Source organism: Propithecus coquereli, unplaced genomic scaffold (genome assembly GCF_000956105.1).
Source record: "Propithecus coquereli isolate 6110/MARCELLA unplaced genomic scaffold, Pcoq_1.0 Scaffold288, whole genome shotgun sequence".
Classification (NCBI taxonomy): Eukaryota; Metazoa; Chordata; class Mammalia; order Primates; family Indriidae; genus Propithecus; species Propithecus coquereli.
The window spans coordinates 809,921-819,123 of NW_012148485.1; positions in this window are offsets into that span (position 1 = coordinate 809,921).

Genomic DNA, 9,203 nt, shown 5'->3' on the forward strand with positions numbered 1-9,203 from the left:
TATCACTTCCTCAGTTGATCTTTTCTGGGGATGGAGGACCAACTGATATGTAAAATATTATAATAGATAATTTTCAACTATTAAAGCCAGGGGCAAAGGGGCCTCTGTACACTGGCTTTTTGTGGGTCCTTTTCAAAAGCACGACATAGTTTTCCTTCTTTGAGCAACAAGGCAGCCCCCAGTTGACAATATTTAGGCTGCAATACCAAAACAATGAATTGCTGTGCATAAGAGAACACGTGAGTACTTAACCCAGAGAAATTCAGACTATTTGTTTCCAAGCCAAGGTTATTCCCTTCAGCAACCTGTGCCGGAGTCTGCAGGCTAAAGGGCACCGTTAGCGAGAGGTTAACAGAGTTATTCCTACGTGGTGTTGACTAACCCCGTTTGATTGTCTTAAGTGCATCTGCTCCTAGAGTGTGCTTTTATTTCAGATGATTATGAATGTTCCAAGTGGACCCACTGCAGCCACCTGGCTTAAGGGCTGGGAGGCACTTCGGAAATCAAATTTCAGGAGGGAAGATTGGTTTGAGAAACAATGAACAAGGAGAAATCTTCCCTTGGCAGAGCTGCTGTGTGTCAAAGTTTATCCTCATTATATCATGGTGGGCAGAAAAGAACAAATTAAGACATTTAACTGCTTAAAATTTGAGACCCGATTGCATTTAACACCACAAATCTTGTTACCGGACCTGTGGGCTTACATTTTCCTTGTGTGAAGTCAGGTATGTGTTAGCAAATAACGTTTTTTTTTTAAATCAGAGAATGGATCTGGGCTAAGTGGATAGTTGCTGTTCCACGCTCTCTTCCACATAAGAGAAGATCCCGTAGAACCCACAGAGTTCTTAAATTAGATCAAAAGTCCCTGTAGAGAGGAAGACCTTGAAATCACCTTCTTACCTGGCCGCCACTGCTAGCACCAGCATGCTTTAAATCAATAGCAACTATATGACTACATAATTTCTAACTTCTAATATGAGGGGTCATTCAAATGCTCAAACTATCCTTTCAAAATTGGCTTCCCTAATGAAAACCATTAAGAGCTTAGTGATGTTCCAAGAACTCTTCTTCCAAAAAAAAAAAAAGGGAAAAAATATTGGCTGCTTTTCTTTGGCCAGTAATCCACATTTTTAATTGAATTTTGATGAGATGATAGATGTTGTGTTGTATACCAAGTCTAGATGCTAAATTAACAAGGCTGTCTGCTTAGCTTCCTCTTTTGAAGGCACACTGAGATGAGTTTCTGCTAATTCTCTTACACAAAGCACGATGTGGATGTTTCAAATTCTTCCTTAGTGCCTGGAATCATCATTTTCTCCAAGCTGGTGCCGTACTAGAGCACAGACTATTCTGGTTTGAGGAAGAACTCCTAGCTGGATGTTGTTCAATCAGCCAGGAAGAATAAATCTTAATATTTCAAAGGCATCCACTAAGGCATTTAAAACTTTCTAACAATATTTTTAAAGACTTATTTATGCATCTTTTTATCGGAAGAACATGCCTCCAATGTTGAGTGCCAGTAGTTCATATTTGTGTACAAAATAAGAGTGATGAATGGAGCGATCAAGAAAAATAGGTAATTTCAGCAAATTTTGGCACACAATTACTCATTCACTTCCCAAGCTTTCTGCTTTTAAAAAACCTGGTAATGAAACTCTATAATTCAAGCTTTCTCTTTTTTCTGAATAGTTTCAAAGCCACAGTCTTGAATGTCGACCTACTCCCCAAAATATGGAGGGCTCAGAAAAGGGACAGATTATTGCTATTTTGCTATTCGGAGTTTTTACATTTTGGCATAATGATCATTTTACTTTTTAAATTTCCAGATGCAATCGGGCCATCCAAATATAAGTTGGTTCATGATTCTAGCACCAAAAAATAGCTTAAACAAAGGGCAATTATCTACTTCCTATTGGCCGGGCAGGTCAGGTGCATAGTTATCCATCAGAGATACCAAAACAGCGTGGTCTGGACTTGAAGCACGGCTCCCAAACGGGAGCCACCTGTCCATTCCCAGGTGGCCGTGGACAGACGCTGGCCCAGTGCCTGGGTTTGCTCTGGGAGAACCTGACCCGCAGGCATCCTGAGAACCAGGTCCCAGCTTCAGGCAAACTCCTCTTACCTATCTCAGTCCAGACTTCATCCCATGAAACAGATCAACCACCAGGAGTCTTTGCAGCCCATCTACCCGTGCCATTCCCTTTCCTGTGATACCAACTGTTAAAAGTGGAATTGCCCCCTGCCCACTCATATGTTGAAGTCCTAATCTCCAGGACCTAAGAATGTGACCTTATTTGGAAATAGGGTTGTTGCAGACATAGTTCAGATGAGGTCATTCTAGAGTAGGGGGGGGCCCTAATCTTCATAAAAAGGGAAAATTTGGACGCAGACCTATATACACAGAGAGAACCCCACGTAAAGATGAAGGCAGAGATCTGGGTGATGCTTCTATAAGGCAGAGATTGCCAGCCAACCACCAAGGGCTAGAGAGGACAGGCATGTCACAAATTCTTTCTCGGAGTCCTCGAAAGGAACCAGCCCTTTCAGCAGCTTGATGTCAGGCTTCCAGCCCCCAGAACTGTGAGACAAAACATTTCTGCTGGTGAAGCCACAGAGATGGTACCTTCTGTTTGTGGTGCCTTGTCGCGGCAGCCCCAGCAAACTACTGCACTCACCCAGGCTCTTGTAAACAAATACTACAACAGAAATCTGAGTTCAGAAACAGATGCCAGACACTTTTATCTTCAGTGACGAGCCAGTTTGTCATGTTTGGGGTAAAGGAAAGGTATAAAACAGTATAGTCAAAAAGCCAAAGTTCTCCCCTAGTCTTGAGGCTATGAGCTATCATTGACATTTAATGGAAAACACTGAACAGAAACCTCACTTGTGGCTGATGTTTGCACATCTCGTCAGAGATCAAGTAAATTACCTCGTCTCTGGGTCTTACCTTCCTCAAGTGTGTGCTGACGATCTTAGACATCATAGTTGGTAAGGTCCCTTTTACTTCTGCATTCTATTAATTATTATAGTGTTACTTCTTGTTGTAAAATAATATTCTTGATGCAAAATATTTTTCAGAAACCACAAAAAGAAATAAAGTTCACAGATATTCCCAGCACACAGGAAAAAACACTCTAAAATTTTTGGAATATATACTGCATGTTAATTTGATAAACAACTTTTATCTGAAATGTTTATTTGTAACCCTTGAAAGAGAATTGCCGTGGCTTTCCTAAATGCCTAATATTTTAAAAAAACTACTGAAAGGCTACTCTGAGGCTGAAAGTGGGCAGGCTTTGTAAGGAATACAGGGAGTTCATTGACCAGAAGCAATGATGCTAACAAGAGAGGCTGCAGATGGTCACCAATGTGTAGTTTATGGTGGAAGGGGCTTTGCCTGTTTCTGCCTATATTCTTTTGTGGCTACTCTAGGTTTCTCGTAGGAATTTTCCTATGAAGGAGCTATGAACCCAGAGGCAATTATCCGAGACCTTTGTAGGCTATTTGGGAAAACGTGTCTACCTAGTACTTTCCAGGCTACCTGATGGTCACCTAGGGGCACAGTCATTGCTGGGGGTGAAACAACTACCAGGTCTGAGCGCCCTGGAAACCACTCATCTTTGAGCCATATTTGGTCCTCCAGAATAGCTGAAGATATTTCTAGTACCATGTCTCTTTGTAGCAAATATAGTCAAGCTGTTTTCAGATTCCACAGACACTTACCAGGGTTCTCTGTGAAATAAATGATTTAGTGAATCTTTGGGGCCAGGCTTCCTGTATAGCCTGATGTTTGCAACGGTCCAGAGTCAAAGCTGCTGGCTTAGTGCCGAATGGTCTCTAATACAACCTTCCGATCTACAGAAAACTGTGATTTCAGAAAACCAAACTGGACTTCAGTTTTGATCCAATTTGTCACTGAAAATTGTAGTTTGTCTCAAACAAGACAAACCATAGACTTTTTTCTCTTGCCAGTTACTAAAATACTAAGTGGTCTCTTTATCAGAACTGAGTACCTGTTGAATGATCATTTCCTTCCAACAGTTATACCGTCTATCATTACTAAGTTTAGTTTCATTCGTTCATGAATATGTATTGCGCATCGATTATGCGCTAGACACCAGGGGTGCAAAGTGGAATGAGATAAACACGGTACTTTTCCTTAAAGATTCTCTAGGCTGCAGGCAGTGAGCGCTGCACAAACAGATAATCACAGCACAGCATGATAGGTGCTATTACAGGGGAGGGATGACATACTGCACGGCTTATAGTACGTGCTCAATCAAAATTTGATGAACGAAAGAATTAATAATATGGGAGCATTTGGCAGGGGCAATTAGTCCAGCCTTGGAAGAAGGCTTCCACAAGGAAATAATACTTAAATTGAAACCTGAAGGATAAGTAGGAAATTGAAACAGGAGGAAAGGAAAGGAAGGGGAAACCACAGGGAAAAATAGTTTAAGTAGAAAGGACAAGTTCAAAAGCAAGGAGTCAAGAAACAAGACGCCATGGAGAAACCGAATTAAATCCAGGATGGTTGGAGTGTAGAGTCACCTAAAGTAAGGCTGGAAGAGAGGCAGAGGCCAAAGTCTGCACAGATGTAAGAATGTTAAGAAGTGAATTTTATCCTAAAAACAACAGGATCCGTGGGAGGGTTTTAGGCGGCTGGAAAAGATGACATCTTTGCATATCGGACGGTCCCTCTAGCCGCAGAACGGATGCAGTTTAGAGCCAGGGATGACAGTGATCTGACTGGACAACAGCATAAACTATGGGAAGAAGGTGCCATTCAAGAAGCATTTAGGAGGTATAATCCAAGGGGCTGGGACCCAGATGTGGAAGATGAGGGAGAAAAATGAAGATTATCTCCAGGTATCTAGGGATATGGCCTTCCTCTATTGCTGCATAACAAACCATCCCACATTTAAGGACTAAAATTGTTTTATGATTTTTCACGATTCTGCCACGGATGGTGCTGAGCTGATGGTTCTGATCTTGCTCACTCTGTCTCACGTGCTAGCAATCAGACGGCAGCTTGGGCTGGGACATCCCAGACAGCTTCATTCACATGTTGGGGACCTTGGTGCAGACGGCTGGAAAACTGGGCTCAGCTGGGGTGTTGGGAGAGTTGGGCCTCTTTCCATGGAGACTCAGGGTCCCATCATCTCCATGGGGTCTCTCTGGAAGGGTACCTGGATATTTTAGGTGGCAATAAGGTTCCCTGAAGTGCAAGAGTAGAAGCTGGCGGTACCATGTCACCTCCACCACATTAGTTCCATTGTGGGTTTTAAAGTGGGTCACAAAACAAAGCAGGTTCCATGTGGGAGGGTCTAAACCAGACTGTCAACGTGGGGAGGTAGGATTCATCCGAGCCATCTCTGGAGACTGGTTATAACGTGCGGTGCTATCGTTCACTGAGGACGGAAAAACTGAAGGAAGAGCAAGCTACAGGGAAGGAATGGAATTTTCGAGTGGAATTTTGGGTGGACTGAGCTTGAGTTCCAAGTGACATGCCCAACAGGAAGCCACATCTGTACAGGGGTCTGTAGGTCCAAGGGAGACTGGACTAGGGACATACATTTGAGAGTCTTCATACGATGGTAATTGAAACAGGAAGACTGTACAGTGTGAGAGGAGAAGAAAGCCCAGGGTAGGAAAATGAGAAACGGCAACATGGAAAGATTGGGAAGGGGAAGAGAAACTTCACAGAGAGACTGAGAAGATGGAATCGAAGGGGTGGCAGGAAAGCCGGGAGAGCTTTGAGGTACATCATCCAAGGCAGGTCGACAGAGTTGATGCCTTCGAAGAGGCTGGAGTCAGAATGAGCCAGGTGATGCAGCAGTAACTAAGCAGCCCCCAAATCACAGCGGCTTGACAGTAAGAGTTTATTTCCCCCTCAGCCTGCTGCAGGACTCTGAGGAAACTCACCTCCGAGCAGTAATCCAAGAGTCCGGGCTGGTTCCCTCCTGTGTCTCTGCCACCTTCAGACGAGACCTCAACAGCCACCAAGACAGGGGCAGGGGGAGCGGGAGAGCTCACACATGCTCTTCTGCGCGTTGGCACAGAAGCGACACAGGTTGCTTTCCCTTCAAGGTTTCGGCCGGAGCGGATTGCAAACTAACCACAGGGAGACCAGAAAACGCAGTCCTCCTGCACAACCAGGAAGAGGAACATAATTAGAACTTAGGAAACACATGACACTGTCTTTGCCACAAAGACCCTGTAAGGTGAGGACTGAAAAGTGTCTTTCGGATGGAGCCACAGAATTGTCTTTGTGTCCTGAGCAGCTCACCCTAAGAGCCCTCAAAAAAGATGCGTATTGAGATGCCCAAGTCCCTACTGCATGTTTGATAGTGTGCCCAAATCTCATTCTGAAATAATCCCTGATAACTCTTCTAGCCCTAAAACCTCAGCTCTCCAAGCCCGTAACACCCACCCGAAATACAAAGCATCCGTAAGGTGCCTTCCATCATTGTGAAAGCCCATTTGGGTGAGCTGCGGTCCATCTGGCTGACTTTGCCTTTTCAGACAGTCAAAAATATGAATCCACAGAGGCAGTGGCTGGGTGGAGGCTCTAGTCTAAGCCAGAACCTTTAATTGCATTGTCTTTTCTTATGACAAGTAATTAGAAATGACTGTTTCCTACCAGTCCGAATCACAAGACCATTATTTCCCTTTTACATCGACTGGCTGCTTGGCCCTGCAAGACTGTGGCATTATTAAAAATACTCTGATTATTGGAGAAAGTGGCTACCGAGAAGCCATTTTCCAGCTTTTGGGGTCAATTGTAGTCACAGGGATGGGCCGAGTGGAGGGAGCAGAGGTGCCGTGAGGACCCCCCTTGTGGGTTTTCCGGAGGGGGATCCCGGGAATATTGGAACACCACTGCCCAAAAAGCCTCCTTTTCAAACCAGCTCTCCTCCTCACGAGTCAATTAACCAAGAATATAAACATCACAAAAGGCAAGGAAGTGAGGAACAGGAGAGAATACTGTGCTTCCAACAAGGAGAAATGATCAGACAGGACCAATTAGAAGGCGAGACCACTGCCCCCACCAGGGAGGAGGAATTTCAATCTCCAGTAAATGAAAACGAAGGAGGACTGGGGAACATCAGCCCAAGGAAGCGTTTTAGGGTGGTGGGTAAACATTATGTTGTCCTGTGGGCACCGTTTCCCCTGATGACGGGAAAGTATCAATTATTTTAAAAACATTAACGGGGAGAGTAAAAGAGTCATTCGAATTACAGTCCTGCTCTCCTTCTGGCAAAAATCAATCTAAGAAAAATAAGAATGCCCAGGCAACGGCAGCACAAAACGCAAAGAAACTTTGCACGGGGCAGATTCTTCGTGGTTGCAACTCGGAATTCTTGCCACTAAGGCGAGGCTCTCTGCTTCCCCCACAGCACATCTCAAGGAAGAATATTGAGTATTGAGCTTACAATATTGAATATTGAGCTTACAATTCCAGCGTTTTTGTTTAATCCCCCTGTGAGCTACGTTCAGGTTTCATGGGCCAGTGAGGAGCATGGCGGCTTCTTTGACACAGTACCCGGGAAAGGAGGACGCAGAGGGGCGGGTCTGCACAGTGGAAGTGGTTGGTCTCTCTGGGTCCACAGGACAGATGAAGCGTCACGATGACCTGCGCCAGCCCATTCGCAAAGCCACGTATTCAAGGAGCAGCCCCCGGAGAAGCAGACGCATCGGGGCATTTTGCTGCCATACAAGGGCTTGCAAATGGCGGTGGAGCGATCTCGAGTCACCACCGCAAACATATAAGGACCTGTGATCACAGGACAGTGAAAAAGTGGAGCCATAATACACAACCAAACAAGAAAATGGTTTCTCTTCTAGATAAGAAAAGTAGCCAGCATCTGACGAGTGACACTGGCAGTCAGTGAGGCAGAGATCTACAAAGGAGAGAATGAAGAACAAGCATATTAAAATGAGGTGTTAAAAAAAAAAGAAAACAAAGCAAAGAAAAATGCATTTATCTTTTGTCATTTAGCCACTAAAACAACAACAACAACAACAAAACAGACAGGATGGGCACCTTTAGTCTTCTGCAAATGAGACAATATTTACTGTCAAGAGGTACAAGTGTGTGGGTTTGCAAAATGTAAAAAAAATATTCGGAAGATTCGCAAGGATGAGACAGCACACATGAGAATGTGCATTGATTATTTTATGATCATAGTGGATTATGTTCTTTAAAAAAGAGAGTACTTTTTAGAGAGAAGATATTGAACAAATAATCCCATTAAAAAGTGGGCAAAGGACATGAACAGACACTTTTCAAAAGAAGACATGCAAATGGCCAACAGGTATGTGAAAAAAATGCTCAACGTCACTAATCATCAGAGAAATGCAAATTAAAACCACCTTACCCCAGTCAGAGTGGCCATTGTTAAAAAGATTGAAAATAACAGATTTGGGGAGGGTGCAGAGAAAAGGGAACTCTTATCCCCTGTAGATTAGTACAACCTCTATGGAAACAGCATGGGGATTTCTCAAAAAACTAAAAGTAGAACTACCATATAATCCAGCAACCCCACTACTGGATATTTATCCAGGGAAAAAGAAACCAATATATCAAAGAGATGCCCGCACTCCCATGTTTATGGCAGGACTACTCACCTATAGAGGTGAGCAAACTTTCCTTCTATCTCCCTCCACTTTCTAATCTCAGACGGACAGGCTTCATATGTACCACACCAGGAACAAATATTTAATGGGTAAGAAATTTTTCAAAAATTTAAATTGCTCCTATATACCAAAGAATGCCCATAATGAGTAGGAGAAGAAGTTACCAGATAGATAGATAGATAGATAGATGATAGAGAGAGAAAATTTATCCCTCTCCAACACAGGAAAAAATATGCTTGTGACTACATAGAAAAATTCATAAAGGAAATACTTCAAACACTTGACTATTTCTGATGAGGGATGGATAAGGAAGTAAGAGATGGAACTTTGATTTTTTTTATTTTATCCACTTACCTATTGTTTTGTTTTTTCCCCAGTGAATAATTACTATTTTAATAATTTTTTTTTTTTTTTTTTGAGACAGAGTCTCACTCTGTTGCCAGGGCTAAAGTGCCATGGCGTCAGCCTAGCTCACAGCAACCTCAAACTCCTGGGCTCAAGTGATCCTCCTGCCTCAGCCTCCCAGGTAGCTGGGACTACAGGCATGCGCCACCATGCCCAGC